General features: G+C 44.3%; 1 pseudogene; it reads left to right on the forward strand.

Moving 5' to 3' along the window:
• Positions 1–2648: 2648 nt before the first annotated feature.
• LOC139376162 (DENN domain-containing protein 3-like) overlaps positions 2649–20782 on the forward strand; it is a 32659-nt pseudogene continuing 14525 nt past the window's right edge.

Here is a 20782-nt window from a genome sequence, read left to right on the forward strand (position 1 = left end):
GTTTGGTTGTAATGGGGAAAATATAAATGTCTATCTGGTTGTGAAATAGTTTTAGTTTGGGAATGTGTGCAAATGAGAAATTAAATTGGTCACACTCAAGTTTCAATCTTTATAATATAAATTATCTCAACATTTTGGTTTCAAAGTTGAGCAATGATTTTGTCAAAGTGGAAATGTTATATTCCCTTCTGCTGTTGAGCTGTACAGACGTGTTATACCTTGTTAACAACTAACCTGCTGACCCTGTTAACTAACCAGCTGACCCTGATAACAACTAACCTGCTGACCCTGATAACAACTAACCTGCTGACCCTGATAACAACTAACCTGCTATGGCCTCCCGGGTGGCGCAGTGGTTAAGGGCGCTGTACTGCAGCGCCAGCTGTGCCATCAGAGTCCCTGGGTTCGTGCCCAGGCTCTGTCGTAACCGGCCGCGACCGGGAGGTCCGTGGGGCGACGCACAATTGGCCTAGCGTCGTCCGGGTTAGGGAGGGATTGGTCGGTAGGGATCTCCTTGTCTCATCCCGCACCAGCGACTCCTGTGGCGGCCCGGGCGCAGTGCGCGCTAGCCAAGGTTTGTTAACCTTGTTAACAACTAACCTGCTGACCCTGTTAACAACTAACCTGCTGACCCTGTTAACAACTAACAACCTGACCCTGTTAACAACTAACCTGCTGACCCTGTTAACAACTAACCACCTGACCCTGTTAACAACTAACCACCTGACCCGGATAACAACTAACCTGCTGACCCTGATAACAACTAACCTCCTGACCCTGTTAACAACTAACAACCTGACCCTGTTAACAACTAACCTGCTGACCCTGTTAACAACTAACCACCTGACCCTGTTAACAACTAACCTGCTGACCCTGTTAACAACTAACCACCTGACCCTGTTAACAACTAATCACCTGACCCTGATAACAACTAACCTGCTGACCCTGTTAACAACTAACCTGCTGACCCTGTTAACAACTAACCTGCTGACCCTGATAACAACTAACCACCTGACCCTGTTAACAACTAACAACCTGACCCTGATAACAACTAACCACCTGACCCTGTTAACAACTAACAACCTGACCCTGTTAACAACTAACCACCTGACCCGGATAACAATTAACCACCTGACCCTGTTAACAACTAACCTGCTGACCCTGTTAACAACTAACCACCTGACCCTGTTAACAACTAACCACCTGACCCGGATAACAACTAACCTGCTGACCCTGATAACAACTAACCTCCTGACCCTGTTAACAACTAACAACCTGACCCTGTTAACAACTAACCTGCTGACCCTGTTAACAACTAACCACCTGACCCTGTTAACAACTAATCACCTGACCCTGATAACAACTAACCTGCTGACCCTGTTAACAACTAATCTGCTGACCCTGTTAACAACTAACCTGCTGACCCTGTTAACAACTAACCTGCTGACCCTGATAACAACTAACCACCTGACCCTGTTAACAACTAACAACCTGACCCTGTTAACAACTAACCTGCTGACCCTGTTAACAACTAACCACCTGACCCTGTTAACAACTAACCTGCTGACCCTGTTAACAACTAACCTGCTGACCCTGTTAACAACTAACCACCTGACCCTGTTAACAACTAACCTGCTGACCCTGTTAACAACTAATCACCTGACCCTGTTAACAACTAATCACCTGACCCTGATAACAACTAACCTGCTGACCCTGTTAACAACTAACCTGCTGACCCTGTTAACAACTAACCTGCTGACCCTGTTAACAACTAACCTGCTGACCCTGATAACAACTAACCACCTGACCATGTTAACAACTAACCTGCTGACCCTGTTAACAACTAACCTGCTGACCCTGTTAACAACTAACCTGCTGACCCTGTTAACAACTAACCTGCTGACCCGGATAACAACCAACCTGCTGACCCTTTTAACAACTAACCTGCTGACCCTGTTAACAACTAACCTGCTGACCCTGTTAACAACTAACCTGCTGACCCTGTTAACAACTAACCTGCTGACCCTGTTAACAACTAACCTTCTGACCCTGATAACTAACCAGCTGACCCTGTTAACAACTAACCTTCTGACCCTGATAACTAACCAGCTGACCCTGATAACTAACCTGCTGACCCTGTTAACAACTAACCTGCTGACCGTGTTAACAACTAACCTGCTGACCCTGTTAACAACTAACCTGCTGACCCTGTTAACAACTAACCACCTGACCCTGTTAACAACTAACCTGCTGACCCTGTTAACAACTAACCTGCTGACCCTGTTAACAACTAACCACCTGACCCTGTTAACAACTAACCACCTGACCCTGTTAACAACTAACCACCTGACCCTGATAACTAACCAGCTGACCCTGATAACTAACCAGCTGACCCTGATAACTAACCTGCTGACCCTGATAACTAACCAGCTGACCCTGATAACTAACCTGCTGACCCTAACACTGTTAATTAACAGGGTATTGGTGTATAAATGGAGGATAGGTAATGAATGCACCTTTAAATATCAAAATGATGTCCCTCCCCAAATGTGCGCAAATGTAATTAAAATAACCAGCAGCGGTTGCCTTCTTTGAAGAAGCTGAATCTTTATGCCTTTATTGCGACTTTGTTAACACTAAACTTAAATTGAGTGTCGTTGCATTGTTACAATGTTGCACATTGCTCACTAGATGGCACTATAACAAAGTCGATAGAGAAACTGAATGAGTCTTCTGACATAATTTATTATAGCAGTTTTGTTAAGTAGGCAATGCAGCTTCTTAACTTCTACGACAGCAAATTAGAATGCACGAGGTTTTGAATTCTTTACAAAAGTAGGGGCAACTGCATTTTTCCAGTACGCATGATTTTGTATCCTTTCTGAAAGCAGGAAGCAGCACGCTCTTAATCGCAGTCAGACAGATAACAGCATTTCCTGGGAAGGTCAAATCAACTGCATTGTTTACAAAGGTGTTTTGATTGTGTCTTTCGGTGGCTACAAATTCATTCAAACGAATGTCAGTGACTTTGGCCCGTGATCTTGGATTACCGATGGACCAACAGGTTGGTGAAGATCATTAATTGGCATTTGAAATAAATCAGTTAAAGACTAACTTTCTGTTTTGACAATTTACATTTTTATATGTAGCTGAGCTACCTTCTTTCTATATGTTTACGGAAACATGAATATGCTTTGACAGTGATGTATGCACAGTAGCTATTGAATGACACACAACATGGAGTTTGATCATCACATGCTCTTGGCCTATAAAGGGATCTTGGCTCTTTCAGTATGGCTTGTATGGAAAGAGTGCGGATGTTACCAAGTTTTCCAGAGACACCAATTCATCAATGGAAACTAAATGTATTGTATGTCAGTCAAACAGTACTGAGAAGGCTGGGAATATGGGGAGATAAGCAGACAAAAGGAGTGTCCGATTTCAGCCTATTTCACTGTAACGCATTCATTTTAGTGCTGCTTCTAATTGTCTAGTTCAGACTACAACTGCAAAGGACTTGTGACATAGACTGCTGAAATCACATAAAACATTTCATGGTTTCAGTTCTGCAGCTATAATGACGTGATGCATGTGTATAATATGAACGCGTGTTGCTCTCATATGCGAAGCTATGCAGGAACTGGTGACAGGTCGCTTTTCAGACCGCCCATTAGAAAGTCACACCTCTATTGTAGATACCAAAGGGATATGAGTGCAGTTACTAAGTTTTTTTAATTACATATTTTGTTTAATCTAAAAAGGCACTGATTTTCAATACAGCAGCACTAGGCCACACACCCACCCCATCATAAAGTGAACTGTGCCACTCCTCAATTGAGTTTTCTCAGTGACCTATTGAAGGGTATCTTCAGCACACATGAAACCAATTTGCCCAGAAATTCCCCTCAAGCAGGGAAATTCAATTAAAGGGTGTTTATCTTGTATCTCCTGAGGTGGCTGCCTTTACAGAGGAGACAAGCTACAGCTGTATCTCCTGAGGTGGCTGCCTTTACAGAGGAGACAAGCTACAGCTGTATCTCCTGAGGTGGCTGCCTTTACAGAGGAGACAAGCTACAGCTGTATCTCCTGAGGTGGCTGCCTTTACAGAGGAGACAAGCTACAGCTGTATCTCCTGAGGTGGCTGCCTTTACAGAGGAGACAAGCTACAGCTGTATCTCCTGAGGTGGCTGCCTTTACAGAGGAGACAAGCTACAGCTGTATCTCCTGAGGTGGCTGCCTTTACAGAGGAGACAAGCTACAGCTGTATCTCCTGAGGTGGCTGCCTTTACAGAGGAGACAAGCTACAGCTGTATCTCCTGAGGTGGCTGCCTTTACAGAGGAGACAAGCTACAGCTGTATCTCCTGAGGTGGCTGCCTTTACAAAGGAGACAAGCTACAGCTGTATCTCCTGAGGTGGCTGCCTTTACAGAGGAGACAAGCTACAGCTGTATCTCCTGAGGTGGCTGCCTTTACAGAGGAGACAAGCTACAGCTCTATCTCCTGAGGTGGCTGCCTTTACAGAGGAGACAAGCTACAGCTGTATCTCCTGAGGTGGCTGCCTTTACAGAGGAGACAAGCTACAGCTGTATCTCCTGAGGTGGCTGCCTTTACAGAGGAGACAAGCTACAGCTGTATCTCCTGAGGTGGCTGCCTTTACAGAGGAGACAAGCTACAGCTGTATCTCCTGAGGTGGCTGCCTTTACAGAGGAGACAAGCTACAGCTGTATCTCCTGAGGTGGCTGCCTTTACAGAGGAGACAAGCTACAGCTGTATCTCCTGAGGTGGCTGCCTTTACAGAGGAGACAAGCTACAGCTGTATCTCCTGAGGTGGCTGCCTTTACAGAGGAGACAAGCTACAGCTGTATCTCCTGAGGTGGCTGCCTTTACAGAGGAGAGAAGCTACAGCTGTATCTCCTGAGGTGGCTGCCTTTACAAAGGAGACAAGCTACAGCTGTATCTCCTGAGGTGGCTGCCTTTACAGAGGAGACAAGCTACAGCTGTATCTCCTGAGGTGGCTGCCTTTACAGAGGAGACAAGCTACAGCTGTATCTCCTGAGGTGGCTGCCTTTACAGAGGAGACAAGCTACAGCTGTATCTCCTGAGGTGGCTGCCTTTACAGAGGAGACAAGCTACAGCTGTATCTCCTGAGGTGGCTGCCTTTACAGAGGAGACAAGCTACAGCTGTATCTCCTGAGGTGGCTGCCTTTACAGAGGAGACAAGCTACAGCTGTATCTCCTGAGGTGGCTGCCTTTACAGAGGAGACAAGCTACAGCTGTATCTCCTGAGGTGGCTGCCTTTACAGAGGAGACAAGCTACAGCTGTATCTCCTGAGGTGGCTGCCTTTACAGAGGAGACAAGCTACAGCTGTATCTCCTGAGGTGGCTGCCTTTACAGAGGAGAGAAGCTACAGCTGTATCTCCTGAGGTGGCTGCCTTTACAGAGGAGAGAAGCTACAGCTGTATCTCCTGAGGTGGCTGCCTTTACAGAGGAGAGAAGCTACAGCTGTATCTCCTGAGGTGGCTGCCTTTACAAAGGAGACAAGCTACAGCTGTATTTCCTCCATCTCTGCTTTGTTGTTTGGTGAGGTGATGCCATAGTTGCTTTTGATGACACCTTTTTTAATGGTTTCTCAGAGCAGAGGACACTCTCTCCAATTTGGTTTATTTTCCTAGTAGTGATCAGGTGAGCTGTGTTTCCAGCCTGCGAACCTCTTGGCTTGTTGTAAATATCTATTAAAAGGTGATATAATATAATAAGCAGGATGTCATGTGGTCTTTATCTTATTAGCCAGCTGCTGTGATCAAGGGTATAACAACTTTCCCAAATGAACAAGCTAAGGAGTGTGATTCATGTTTCTGAAGAACAATCTCTTTCTGTCTCTCACCCTCTCTCTCTCTCTCTCACCCTCTCTTTCTCTCTCACCCTCTCTGTCTCTGTCTCTCTTTCTCTCTCTCTCTCTCTGTCTCTGTCTCTGTTTTTCTCTCTCACTCTCTCTCTCTCTCTCTCTCTCTCTTTCTCTGTCTCTCTCTCACCCTCTCTCTATCTCTCTCTCTCGCTTCCTCCTCCAAAGCACAAATCCCATGCTTGGATGTGATTCCACCATTGTGAGCCTGATGTACAGAGGAGGAAGGACCGGTTCTGATGGCAGACCATCTTCCCTCAGGGCTACTGGAAGCGTGTGTTGTTGTCGGAGCCTCTGGGGATAAACTCAAGGATGTCTATCAGGTAATGGCAATCAGCAAATGTCTTTTTTAATACATACATTTATTAGAGAGGTGAGCTGGATCGTGGATTAGAAATGTAAAATGGAGGTTAACATGGATTGTTCTGTTTAGTCTCTACAGCAGGGCAACAGCACAACAGACCTCCTTATTTTAGACCCAGAGGTCTTGCAAGTCCACGTGCCTCCGTTTGTGACCAAAGAGAATGCAGATGAGTCTGGTGTCCCCAGAACCTTCAGTCGAGTCCAGTGCAGACGGTCCTTCATCAAGAAGAAGGAGAGGCTAGTGGTGGCTCCTAGTGGCCCTGGAGGGGCCGGGAGCAGTGAGGGGGCCACTGTCACGGAGGATGTCAGCGTCCCCAAGGACATCGACCTCATGGCCCTGCCCCAACTCTGCTTTCCAGGTAGAGGTATATTGTGAGGCTGATAGCCAGTTAAATTTGTCATTGTTGGGATTATAAAGATGACCTGAGGTAAACACCATACCAAAATGAAGGCTGACAGACATCCCTATGTACAATGTCATTAAAACATTAGCTCAAAGACATCGCCCAATGCACTGTCTAACAATAGAGAGATACAAATAATCCTTACTTTTCTGAAATCAGGGGGGCTTCAAGTAACAAATGAACCAAAAGAAGAGCGTTTTCACTTTCTAGTCTTCACGGATGTGTTCGGTAACCAAACCCATGGAGTGGTTGTTCAGTGTTGTAGACCATTTCAGGTGGGAGTCTTTCCTTTTTATTCTCCTGCAGAAACATGTGATCCTTTTCATTATAAAGCTGTGCAAAACAAAACCGTGTTAAATGCTTTCGCTATGACGCTCCTTCCTGTGAAAGACTCAATGCTCACACAGTGGATTTGTCACTTCTGTCCTCGTAGGAAGGGTCAGTGTTCTATCAGAATGGACACTGGTCGTCCACCAGGACCACTAAGCTCTACACTGCTTTTGCCATCTGTGTCATATCCAAGCATCCTTATTACAATGCTCTGAAGGACTGTCTGTCTTGGTAAGAGTCAATACGTCTTCAATACAGCCCGTATATGTGTGTTGTCGTTTCTTAAATCATTCTCTTCTGTACACTTCTGTAGTTTGCTGGCGCAGCTTAGAGCATGCAGGTTGTCTGAAGAGAGGGTGAAGGAATTTGCAGCCAAACTGTCTCTAGTGCCCATTCCACCCCCTGGACAACTACATGTGGTGAGCTGCTTTATGTTATCCAGTTCATCTATCCAAACTGCTAGGTTGCCTGAAGTTCCAGTGGTTGGTTGTATTTGAACACCACTCACTCTACATGGACTATGCATGGTTGGGGTTTGATTCTTCCTTGGTCCTTCATTTCTCCCCCCCTCTCTCCATCCTACAGTCAGAATAAAAATGACCAAAAAAAATACAAACTACTACTACCACCACCAACACCTTTTCCTTATTGTGTACTGATATTGATGATGTGCTCACCCCTGACTGTGCCCAGGTGTTCAACCTGAGACCCCTGATGATCGTACTGCCTTCCAGAGAGGATAAGGAACACCCCGCTGTAGACCTGGACCTCCATTTGCCCTTCCTGTGCTTTAGATCCAAACAGATTTTACAGGTGAGTAGAGAGTTATGTTCAGATGGGTAACATCATTTTCTACGATGAGCCATTCAACTGAAGTGTTCGGAGTGATGTTTTGACTTCTGCCCTGCCTGGCAACAACTCTGCTTTTTCTGCTCTGCTCTACTCTCCCCTTTCTGCTCTGCTCTTTCTGTTCTGCTCTACTCTCCTCTTTCTGCTCTACTCTTTCTACTCTGCTCTACTCTGCTCTTTCTACTCTGCTCTTTCTACTCTGCTCTACTCTGCTCTTTCTACTCTGCTCTACTCTGCTCTTTCTACTCTGCTTTGATCTACTCTTTCTACTCTGCTCTTTCTACTCTGCTCTTTCTACTCTGCTTTGATCTACTCTTTCTACTCTGCTCTACTCTGCTCTTTCTGCTCTGCTCTACTCTGCTCTCCTATTTCTGCTCTACTCTTTCTACTCTACTCTACTCCTCTCTTTCTGCTCAACGTTTCTGCTCTTCTCTTTCTGCCCTACTTTGCTCTACTCTTTCTGCTCTACTCCTCTCTTTCTGCTCTACTCTGCTCTTTCTACTCTACTCTGCTCTGCTCTCTGTTCTCTGCTCTACTCTTTCTGCTCTACTCTGCTCTTTCTGCTCTACTCTTTCTGCTCTACTCTACTCTTTCTGCTCTACTCTTTCTGCTCTACTTTCTCTTTCTGCTCTACTCTTTCTACTCTATTCTGCTCTACTCTGCTCTTTCTACTCTACTCTTAATGCTCTATTCTACTCTGCTCTGCTCTACTCTGCTCTTTCTGCTCTACCCTGCTCTACTCTGCTCTTTCTGCTCTACTCTGCTCTTTCTACTCTGCTCTGCTCTTTCTGCTCTACTCTTTCTGCTCTACTCTGATCTACTCTACTCTTTCTGCTCTTAATGATCTACTCTTTCTACTCTGCTCTTTTTGTTATGCTCTGCTCTACTCTGCTATGCTCTATTCTTTCTGCTCTACTTTTCTCTTTCTGCTCTGCTCTTTCTGTTATACTCTGCTCTACTCTTTCTGCTCAACGTTTCTGCTCTGCTCTTTCTGCTCAACTCTTTCTGCTCTACTCTGCTCTTTCTGCTCTACTCTTTCTACTCTACTCTGCTCTGATCTCCTCTACTCTTTGTGCTCTGCTCTTTGTGCTCTGCTCTTTCTGCTCTGCTCTACTCTACTATGCTCTGATCTACTCTACTCTTTCTACTCTGGTACTTCTGCTCTACTCTGCTATTTCTGCTTTACTCTGCTCTACTCTGCTCTTTCTGCTCTACTTTACTCTGCTCTTTCTACCCTGCTCTCCTCTCCTCTGGTTCTATTGACCCCTGGCCCTGTGTTGGTTTGCCCAGATCATCACTGGTATTCTGATGGAGCAGAGGTTAGTGTTCTTCTCAGCTGACTGGGCCCGCCTCACCCTGGTGGCAGAGTGTTTCATGTTCTACATCCACCCCCTCCACTGGCAGCACCCCTACGTGCCCATCCTCTCAGCCCAGATGCTGGACTTCGTCATGGCCCCCACCGCCTTCCTCATGGGCTGCCACCTCAACCACTTTGAGGAGGTCGCTGCGGTAGGAGGCTTTGTATTAGTAGTAGTAGTTTCTTTATTGCAACCTTGGTACATCCTTTATATAACCATGCTTTTGTCTTTGTGTAATTTGATGTCGGACAACAATATGATTTTCATGATGCCGTTGTGTCAAGTGTCCAACTGTCCATAAACAGTGTTTAGACCTACTTCTTGGTTGTACTGTCTTGTTCCGTTTCCAAACAGTTGAAATGTCATAGCAGTTGGAGAAAGAAAAGCTTTGACTTTTGGAACTCTCTATTCTCTGTGACAGGAAACAGACGACCTGATCTTGATTAATATTGATGATGGAACAGTGTCTTCTTCCTGCTCAGAGACTGTCGACCTACCAGACGTCCCCTTCGTTTCGGCAGAGTGTTTTACCAAGCGGTAGGACCCCCCCCCCCCAAAAAAAAAAAAATGCACCCTATTCCCTATATAGTGCCCTACTAGGGAATAATGTACTACTTATGGGCACTGTTAAAAAGTAGTGCACTATATAGGGAATAGGGTGCCATTTCAGAATCAAATCAAATTGTAATCTTCACATGCTTCATAAACAAGAACTGTGGACTAACAGTGAAATGCTTACTTCCCAACAATGCAGAGAGAAAAATGTAGAACAAAAGAATAACAGGAGGTATACATAGACAATGCAGACTATGTGCTCTGTTCTGTGCTGAAGCCCCCTACAACTGAAATGACACATCCATTGTCTCAATAACACAGAATGAGGTTATTGATAGGTAGAATATCACATCAGTTATCACTCACAGTCATGCTTATATAACATTGTTTTTGTGGCAGTGAGTGAACAACAGTTTTCTTTTCCTGCTGCTCTACAGGAGGAAGGGCCTCCAGCTACAACATGATCTAGAGGTGTGTCACCAAGGGGCCGGCACAGACGTTAATGAGATGCGCATGCTGAGGAGACAATGGCAGCAGAACCTGAACTGGGAAATACAGAAGGTTACCTTGGAGCTCATTGTCAACATGTTTAGGTCAGTCATGCTGTTCAGACTCCCTTTCTGAGGTGCAGGGCTTAAAGTATGACATCATAATACACATCGGGTGGACTTCCTGCTTACAGACATCAACAAGTGAATTCAAATCTGTCAATACTGCTCTCCCTTGAGTAATGCTCACACTGGAAAGAGCCAATAGTGGCATATGTGAGATTATGTTGGTGTTGTACCTGTAAGGAGGAAGTCAACCCGGTGAGGTGTAGGAAGATGTTCTATTTCCTGGTCTTTAAAGGTACTAATGTAGCCCGTGTATTAATGGTCCGCTGTATTTCTGCCTTTCATCAGGGATGTCAGTGGTCACCTGAACTATGAACACCGAGTGTTTAACAGTGAAGAGTTCCTGAAGACCAGAGAGCTAGCTGACCTTCCCTTTTACAGAAAGGTACATGTTGAAGTAGCCTCTCAGATCACTATAAAGAGTACGGTTGATTCCTACACTCAATTTATACATGTGTATCCGTATAGGTCTTGGAGACACACATCTTTCATTCATTCCTGAAGGACCGCCTCAATAGGAAGATGGATGCTTTCACACGCATGGAAGTCAACACTCGCTCAGAGACACAGAAGTAAGCTCTCACTTACAATATCCCTTTCCTGCTTATCCCTTCCCTTCCCCTACCCTCCAACTCACTTTTCTCCCTGACGGTACAGTGATGGTTAGAACGAAACCTGAGTTATGGCACCGCTGGTAACCTGCCTGGACATGTTATGGAATTCAGTCCAATTATTAATTTATAGAACACACCGCTGCAAACCTGCTTTGTTAACATCAAAGGAAGAGTTTCTCCACAAGTCTGATCCAGTTATCCAGTCTGTTGGATGTTGTATTGTTGTTGAATATTTGAATGTACAGCAGAGGCGTTTTTCTCAAACCTCTCTTCGAGAACCACCATCCATTTACAGTGTTTGAGAGCTTTGATGATTAGTTGACCAGCTAGCCTTGACGATTAGTTGACCAGTTAGCCTTGACGATTAGTTGACCAGTTAGCCTTGACGATTAGTTGACCAGTTAGCCTTGACGATTAGTTGACCAGTTAGCCTTGACGATTAGTTGACCAGCTAGCCTGGACGATTAGTTGACCAGTTAGCCTTGACGATTAGTTGACAAGTTAGCCTTGACGATTAGTTGACAAGTTAGCCTTGACGATTAGTTGACCAGCTAGCCTTGACGATTAGTTGACCAGTTAGCCTTGACGATTAGTTGACCAGTTAGCCTTGACGATTAGTTGACCAGTTAGCCTTGACGATTAGTTGACCAGTTAGCCTTGACGATTAGTTGACCAGCTAGCCTTGACGATTAGTTGACCAGCGAGCCTGGACGATTAGTTGACCAGCGAGCCTGGACGATTAGTTGACCAGCTAGCCTTGACGATTAGTTGACCAGTTAGCCTTGACGATTAGTTGACCAGCTAGCCTTGACGATTAGTTGACCAGTTAGCCTTGACGATTAGTTGACCAGTTAGCCTTGACGATTAGTTGACCAGTTAGCCTTGACGATTAGTTGACCAGTTAGCCTTGACGATTAGTTGACCAGTTAGCCTTGACGATTAGTTGACCAGCTAGCCTGGACGATTAGTTGACCAGCGAGCCTGGACGATTAGTTGACCAGCTAGCCTTGACGATTAGTTGACCAGCGAGCCTGGACGATTAGTTGACCAGCTAGCCTTGACGATTAGTTGACCAGCTAGCCTTGACGATTAGTTGACCAGTTAGCCTTGACGATTAGTTGACCAGTTAGTGCTGGAATAGATCAAATAAGTGAAAGAGACTGACTAGGGATACTGGAGGAGTGATTTGGGAAATTATTTAATTCTATTACATAGTACCCCACTGCAAACATGCTACATATATGTCTGGGGGAGACTCAGTGAGAGGTTTAAGGTCTTGTATGGTGTTCTGGGTCTTGCATGGTATTCTGGGTCTTGTTTGGTACTCAGTCCTGTATGGTATTCTGGGTCTTGTTTGGTACTCAGTCCTGTATGGTATTCTGGGTCTTGTTTGGTACTCAGTCCTGTATGTGTATTAGGGTCTTGCATGGTATACAGTCCTGTATGGTATTTAGGGTATTGTATTGTACACAGTCCTGTATGGTATTTAGGGTATTGTATACAGTCCTGTTTTATATGTGTCTGATGTCAGAATGAAGGCGATGACAGACAACCCCAGGAGGCCCACCATGCAGGAAATGGCCAGGAAGTATAGCAGCGACCCAGAGATCCATCTGAACAAGAGGCTGGGGATGAGCCTCCCCAACCTGGGAGAGGAGCGCCATCTCAACCTCCTCAGACAAACCTCCCTCAAGAAGACCATTATCCCTGAAAGTGGTGAGTACACTCTTAGAAAATGTGGTCCCAAAAGGGTTCTTTGGTTGTCCCCATAGTGTAACCCTTTTTTGTTCTAGGTAGAACACTTTTTTGGGTTCCATATATAACTGTCTGTTGAAAGGGTTCTACCTGGAACCCAAAAGGCTTTTTCAAGGGGTTCTCCTACCCTTTTAGGTACTAGATAGCAACTTTTTTTTAGAAAGGTTACAAAATTCCAGAAATGTTCCCCAAATTCCCAGGTTTTCCAGAAATCCCAGTTGGAAGATTAGTGGAATTAGAACGGAGGAAGCATGAAATCCTCCAACCAGGATTTCTGGAAATCCAGATTTTGCAACCCCTGCAGTGGGAGAAGTAATAATAGCTACCCACTGATTAACACATATACTGTGATGTTTAACTTTACACGGTTACATTAACATTACTCTTTCTTTGACTCTTTACTTGAAATGTCTATTGGACTACTCTACATAACACTGTCATAACGGATGTCATAACAAGTCATGTCTGTTGTTGTCAGCTAATGAAAAGTGACTTTACACTGACTTTACACTTGAAATGTCTATTGGACTACTCTACATAACACTGTCATAACGGATGTCATAACAAGTCATGTCTGTTGTTGTCAGCTAATGAAAAGTGACTTTACACTGACTTTACACTTGAAATGTCTATTGGACTACTCTACATAACACTGTCATAACGGATGTCATAACAAGTCATGTCTGTTGTTGTCAGCTAATGAAAACTGACTTTACACTGACTTTACACTTTAAATGTCTATTGGACTACTCTACATAACACTGTCATAACGGATGTCATAACAAGTCATGTCTGTTGTTGTCAGCTAATGAAAACTGACTTTACACTGACTTTACACAGGAAATGTCTATTGGACTACTCTACATAACAAGTCATGTCTGTTGTTGCCAGCTAATGAAAAGTGTTATAACACAAACTATTTAGTGTTACGTGACTCTTATAACAGATGGTTAAAGTAAAGTGTAGGTCAGCCTTGACTTCTGTGAACAAGAAGATTCATCTTAAAAGGAATTTTCACAAATGTTGAACTTCATGTTCATCCTCAATGTCAACATATGTTAAAATGGCGTCTTTCTATGTTCATCCTCAATGTCAACATATGTTAAAATGGCGTCTTTCTATGTTCATCCTCAATGTCAACATATGTTAAAATGGAGTCTTTCTATGTTCATCCTCAATGTCAACATATGTTAAAATGGAGTCTTTCTATGTTCATCCTCAATGTCAACATATGTTAAAATGGAGTCTTTCTATGTTCATCCTCAATGTCAACATATGTTAAAATGGCGTCTTTCTATGTTCGCTAGTAAAACATATAGAGGGAGATAAGTGTTTCCAATGACATCGTTGTGCATCATGTGATTTTAACCAATTATGAGGAGGCATTACCTACTAAATGCCTCCTGATTGGTTGATAATGTCATTGGAAACACATCTTCCTCACTTATTTTACTACAGATCATAGAAACACGCCATTTTCACATATGTTGATGTTGAGGTGGTGCTGGAGATGATTCATATAAAGTAGACCCTTTTTGTATTTTTCTACACAGCCTTCAAGATCCCGCCCAAGCCTGTGAAGATCTTCAAGCTGCCAGAATTTCCTCCTCCCATGGTGCACCACCATGTCCAGAACTACTATGGAGAGTTGATCATACTACTGGGGAAGGCCATCTCCTGTGTTCCTCCTGAGAACTCCACCCTCCTGGCCAGGTACTTCGTTTACAACAGGGATTATTCATTTTATTAAGTCACACTTTAAACACACTACATCTAAAAAATATTTGTATTTATTTATTGGGTATTTGAAAAGTCCTCAGAGTGACCGGACCACCAAGTTTATAAAGGCAATGCTCCTGCTGATAGCAACGAGAGGTGGGCGAGACAGAGAGAGGGCGCGTTAGTGTGTGTCCAATCAGTCACAATACGCACTACATACATACTTCACAAATCATTTATAAGTCCTACTACTCTCCATACAACTCTTTCCCTCTTTCCAAGGTACTTCTACCTGCGCGGCTTCATGAACACGCTGTGTTCCAAGCGTCTTGACGCCCTCAGTGACTTCCAGAACCTCTACAAGACGGACATCGAGATCTTCCCCACCGACCTGGTAAAGGCGCTAGTGGACTCGCTGCAGAAGAACGAGTTCTCCCAGGTGGACCGGCGGCCAGAGCTCAAGCGGCTCATCTTCAAGGTGAAGACAGACAACGAGAGGGTGCTGGTCCAAGATGACGACCACGTGAAGAAGTTCCAGCTCCCTAAGACCCACATGCTGCAGGAGGACTTTGTGAAGCGCATCCAGGAGTCTGGGATTGTGAAAGACGTCGCCACCATCCATAGACTGTTTGAGGCCCTCACTGTGGGTAAGTTGAGACTTACCATCCATAGGCTGTTTGAGGCCCTCACTGTGGGTAAGTTGAGACTTACCATCCATAGGCTGTTTGAGGCCCTCACTGTGGGTAAGTTGAGACTTACCATCCATAGGCTGTTTGAGGCTCTTACTGTGGGTAAGTGAGTTAAGAGGTCAGGCCTCTCGTTGACAGGACATGGAAATACATGAGCAGTACAGTATGGTTGTACTATAGCAATAAGATCACCCATGATAGTAAACGAGTGATTGATCTGTCAATACAGTTTGAAAAACAGTACCACTCTGCCTAGGAACACGGTGTGTATCATCTTATTATCCTTACTTTATTAATAGGATCTTGTAAGAGTGACTTTGGATTCAGTGACTTTGGGTTTGAATTCTGCCATGAGGAGTCCCTCCAAATCAGTATTTTACATTGACTCCTCATTGGATGGTAAGCAAGACTGTCCAGTTTGTCTGCAGCATCCCATCGTATGATTGGTCAGCGGGACTCATGTGGCATCTCTTTTATTTTTTCTCTCTATCTTCATCTCTGCTTGGGTTTAACGTTCATTCCATGACATCTTACATGAGATGGATGGCTGTTGTTTCATGGGGCGTCTTCAGCTATGGAAGATGTATAAATGTGCTCTTTGCTTTGACAAAACACAGGGTTTCTGTTTACAATGGATGCTGTTTGAAGTAGCTTGTTTCTATTGGCTTGAATGACATGCATGAACATGAAAGTAAAATGATGGGAATGCATTTTCATGGTTTTAATATGCGTTTGATGAGCATGTTCTCTACAGGCTGCTGAGACTTGTCATGCCTTGTTTACATTCACATCACCACTCTTACAACGAATGGCTCCTTGAAGACTGAAGACTTCTAAGAGAAGGTTACCTCTGTTTCCAGGGCAACAGAATCAGATTGACCCAGAGGTGTTCCGTGTGTTCTACACCTTCTGTTTCCAGGGCAACAGAAGCAAATTGACCCAGAGGTGTTCTGTGTGTTCTACACCTTCTGTTTCCAGGGCAACAGAAGCAGATTGACCCAGAGGTGTTCCGTGTGTTCTACACCTTCTGTTTCCAGGGCAACAGAAGCAAATTGACCCAGAGGTGTTCTGTGTGTTCTACACCTTCTGTTTCCAGGGCAACAGAATCAGATTGACCCAGAGGTTTTCCGTGTGCTCTACACCTTCTGTTTCCAGGGCAACAGAAGCAGATTGACCCAGAGGTATTCCGTGTGTTCTACACCTTCTGGAAGGAGACGGAGGTGGAGGCCCAGGATGTTCACCTACCAGCTGAGGTCATGGAGCACCTGGACAACAACGAGTGTGTCTACAAGCTGTCCTGCTCCGTCAAAACCAACCAGGGAGTGGGTAAGATCGCCATGACACAGAAGAGGCTGTTCCTGCTCACTGACGGGAGGCCTGGGTTTATCGAGATCACCAAGTTCAGAGACATAAAGGTGTGGTTACTCTATGTTTAGGCACTAGTAGTAGTACTGTTCAGGGATGAGTTCTCTAAAAGCTTTGTAGTCTTAAAATAATATTTGACAAGTATAGGCAATGGATGAAAGATGATCTTAGTGCTATGAAGCTTTTGGAAACTCACTCCGTAATGAATAATATGGAAGGGTACATTGGTATGACTACAGTGTATTGCCTTCAATGTTTGGCTTTGTTCAAATGAAAAATCTGCCATGATGACGATGACATATCTGATAATCCTCTCCTCACATTTCAGTTGAATGCATTCAGTTGTCCAACTGACTAGATATCCCCCTTTCCCTCTCGTCTCTGTCAGGAGGTGAACATCTCCTTTTCTCCTTTCCTGCTGCTGAGGATCCCGTCTCTGAAGATCAAGTGCAGTCTGAGGAAGGAGGTGTTTGAGGCCAACCTGAAGTCTGCGTGTGACCTGTGGAATCTCATGGTCAGAGAGATGTGGGCTGGGAGGACGATGGCAGACGACCACAAGGTAGGATATACGCTGGATCTCATTCAATAGGGTATAATGTAACCAAGTTGAATTCATTAAACTAACCCCTTCAGCTTGAAATCCCCCAACCCGCACCATGGAATTGCTAGCTTTTCGGTGGCGCAGCAAAGCTGTTAAGCAGTGTAGTGACTTCTGTTCCACTTTGTGGAACGTGTGGGTAGAAATATTAGCATAGTCCATTTCACCCTCATGAATGCGTTCTGTGGTTATTCATAGTCTTGAAAAACATGTCACATTATTTTATTACCTTATTATGAAGAAACTATAAGATCTGTTGGCACCTTAAGGGATATTAATCTTACAGTACAGGCTTGTCCCACCCCTCTGGCCTGATGGTTTCCTCCAGGCTTCCTAAAGGGATATTAATCTGACAGTACAGGCTTGTCCCACCCCTCTGGCCTGATGGTTTCCTCCAGGCTTCCTAAAGGGATATTAATCTGACAGTACAGGCTTGTCCTACCCCTCTGGCTTGATGGTTTCCTCCAGGCTTCCTAAAGGGATATTAATCTTACAGTACAGGCTTGTCCCACCCCTCTGGCCTGATGGTTTCCTCCAGGCTTCCTAAAGGGATATTAATCTGACAGTACAGGCTTGTCCCACCCCTCTGGCCTGATGGTTTCCTCCAGGCTTCCTAAAGGGATATTAATCTTACAGTACAGGCTTGTCCCACCCCTCTGGCCTGATGGTTTCCTCCAGGCTTCCTAAAGGGATATTAATCTGACAGTACAGGCTTGTCCTACCCCTCTGGCCTGATGGTTTCCTCCAGGCTTCCTAAAGGGATATTAATCTTACAGTACAGGCTTGTCCTACCCCTCTGGCCTGATGGTTTCCTCCAGGCTTCCTAAAGGGATATTAATCTTACAGTACAGGCTTGTCCTACCCCTCTGGCCTGATGGTTTCCTCCAGGCTTCCTAAAGGGATATTAATCTTACAGTACAGGCTTGTCCCACCCCTCTGCTCTGCTGGAAAGTATTATGTTTTGTCCTTATTATATTATCCGAATGTGATCTCCCAAACTTAATGTGATCTTCCAAACTTAATGTGATCTTCCAAACTTAATGTGATCTCCCAAACTTAATGTTATCTCCCACACTGTTTAATTGGCTGTACTCATTGTACATTGTAATGTGTAGTAGGTTGTGTGTTTATACTTGTAAGACTATGTCTCTCTTATAGGATCCTCAGTACAGGCAGTGTGTGTATAAGTTGTCATGTTCCCTTTAAGGATCCTCAGTACAGTTGTCATGTTCCCTTTAAGGATCCTCAGTACAGGCAGTGTGTGTATAAGTTGTCATGTTCCCTTATAGCAGGGGTGTCAAAGTCAAATGGACGGAGGGCCAAATAAAAAAAATCAGCTACAAGACGAGGGCCGGACTGTTCGAATGTTCATTGAAAAAATTTTAAATGACGCATATAGTCTAGTGAACCTAATTGAACCTACTGAAAACCTAACAAATATATTACAATATGATCAGATAAATAAAGCAATATTTTCTTATGGCTCTGTCAGTAATCTTTAATTTTCAACAGACACAAAAGACAAATTTCCTTTATATAAATATCCCCATAACATGAACATTAAATGAAAGAAACCGGTATTCAAGGCACCATCAGTAGACTATATTTTCTATTTTAGCAAAAGTGGGCTAAATTTACTTCAAAGAAAAAACAATAATAGCAATTTTCTATCATCCACTCAACTGAAATATTTTTAAAATATAATTGGATTGAAATACAAAAAAATAAAGTGCAAAAATCTATTAATCAAAAACAACACTTTGTTTAAGGAGAAGTAACATGCAGTGAAAACAAATATTAAATTTTAACTTTTAAACTTGAACTGAGTAAAAACTCTAAATATGTGATTGCACAGTAATGTTCACTTGTTTGAGGTTGAGGGTGATACTTGGTGGTGTCCCATCTTTTCCACAAGTTCATCAATGTTCGGGGTAAGGCTCTGAGCTGAAGAAATCCTCAGAATTGAGTGGAGGTGTTCAGCAGTAAGTCGACTTCTGTGTGATGTTTTGTTCAGGTTCATCAAAGAAAACAGTTGTTCACACAGGTATGTGCTGCCAAACATAGACAACGTTTGAGCAGCCTGGATGCGCAGCTGGGGCATTGTGCCGGGGAGGAAACGGGCGAACTCCGCAGCACCCACTGCCGCATATTTTGCCCTCAGTGCATCATTGCATTGGAGGTCAATCAACTCCATTTGGAGGTTTGGTGGTGAGCTTTCCACGTCAACAGCAAATGGGTTACCGAGCAGTTCCAACCTGCTTTTTTGTGCTTCAAAGTCAGCAAATCGGCGTCGAAAGTCAGCGGCAAGCATACCTATTTTATCAGCCAACTGTGTGCTCGGGAACGCACTGGTAGAGAGCTTCTCTTTCATGGTCTGGCAGCTGGGAAAGTGGCTCAAATTTTCTTTCCGCATCTGCGTCTCCCACAGAGTCAGTTTGGTTTTAAATGCCTTCACTGTACTGTACATATCAGAGATGACACGATCCCGACCCTGCAGCTGCAAGTTTATTGCATTCAGATGACTCGTAATGTCACACAGAAAAGCCATTTCACACAGAAACATTTCGTCTCGGAGTTGTGTTGTGTCTTTCCCTTTGCTGTCCAAGAACAGACAAATCTCCTCACGAAGCTCGAAACATCTTTGAAGCACCTTTCCCTGGCTTAGCCATCGCACCTCTGTGTGATAAGGCAAATCACCATGCTCCGTTTCTAACTCCGTCAGAAATGCCTTGAACTGGCGGTGATTCAAACCTTTGGCTCTGATAAAGTTAACTGTGCGCGTGATGATGCTCATTACATGCTCCATTTTCAAGGCTTTACCGCACAACGCTTCCTGGTGTATGATACAATGATAAGCTGTCAGCTCACCTGTCGCGTTTTCCTCTTGCATCTTTTCCCGTGTCTTCGCCACCAGTCCGCTCCTGTGTCCACACATCGCAGGTGCTCCGTCGGTTGTCAAACCCACGAGTTTTTCCCAAGGCAGCTCCATCTCATTTACACATCTTGACACCTCTTCATACAAATCATGCCCCGTAGTTGTGCCATGCATAGGACGTAAAGCCAAAAACTCCTCTGTCACGCTTAGGTTGGAGTCCACTCCGCGGATGAAAATTGACAACTGGGCAATGTCAGAAATGTCGGTGCTCTCATCCACAGCCAAGGAATATGCAATAAAATCTTTTCCCTTTTTCACAAGCTGCTCTTTTAGATTGATGGACAACTGGTCTACTCTCTCGGCAATGGTGTTTCTGCTCAGACTCACATTTAAAAAGAGTTGCCTTTTTTCTGGGCAAACTTCGTCACAAACTTTAATCATGCAGTTTTTGATGAAATCCCCCTCCGTAAATGGCCGGGCTGATTTAGCGATCTCTTCTGCCAAAATAAAACTGGCCTTGACAGCAGCCTGGCCTTGTGATTTGGCTTTTTTGAACAGAGCCTGTCGAGATTTGAGGCCTCGTTTTAATTCCTCTGCCTTTTGTAGCCTTTGTTCCATGTCCATATTCTTGTTTTTGTCCGCGTGTTTCGTTTCATAATGTCGTCTCAGATTATACTCTTTCAGTACCGCCACACTTTCTCCACACAGAAGACACACAGGTTTTCCAGCTACCTTCGTGAACATATACTCCGACTCCCACCTTGTTTGAAACCCCCGGTTCTCAGTATCCA

Source organism: Oncorhynchus clarkii, chromosome 2 (assembly GCF_045791955.1).
Source record: "Oncorhynchus clarkii lewisi isolate Uvic-CL-2024 chromosome 2, UVic_Ocla_1.0, whole genome shotgun sequence".
NCBI lineage: Eukaryota > Metazoa > Chordata > Actinopteri > Salmoniformes > Salmonidae > Oncorhynchus > Oncorhynchus clarkii.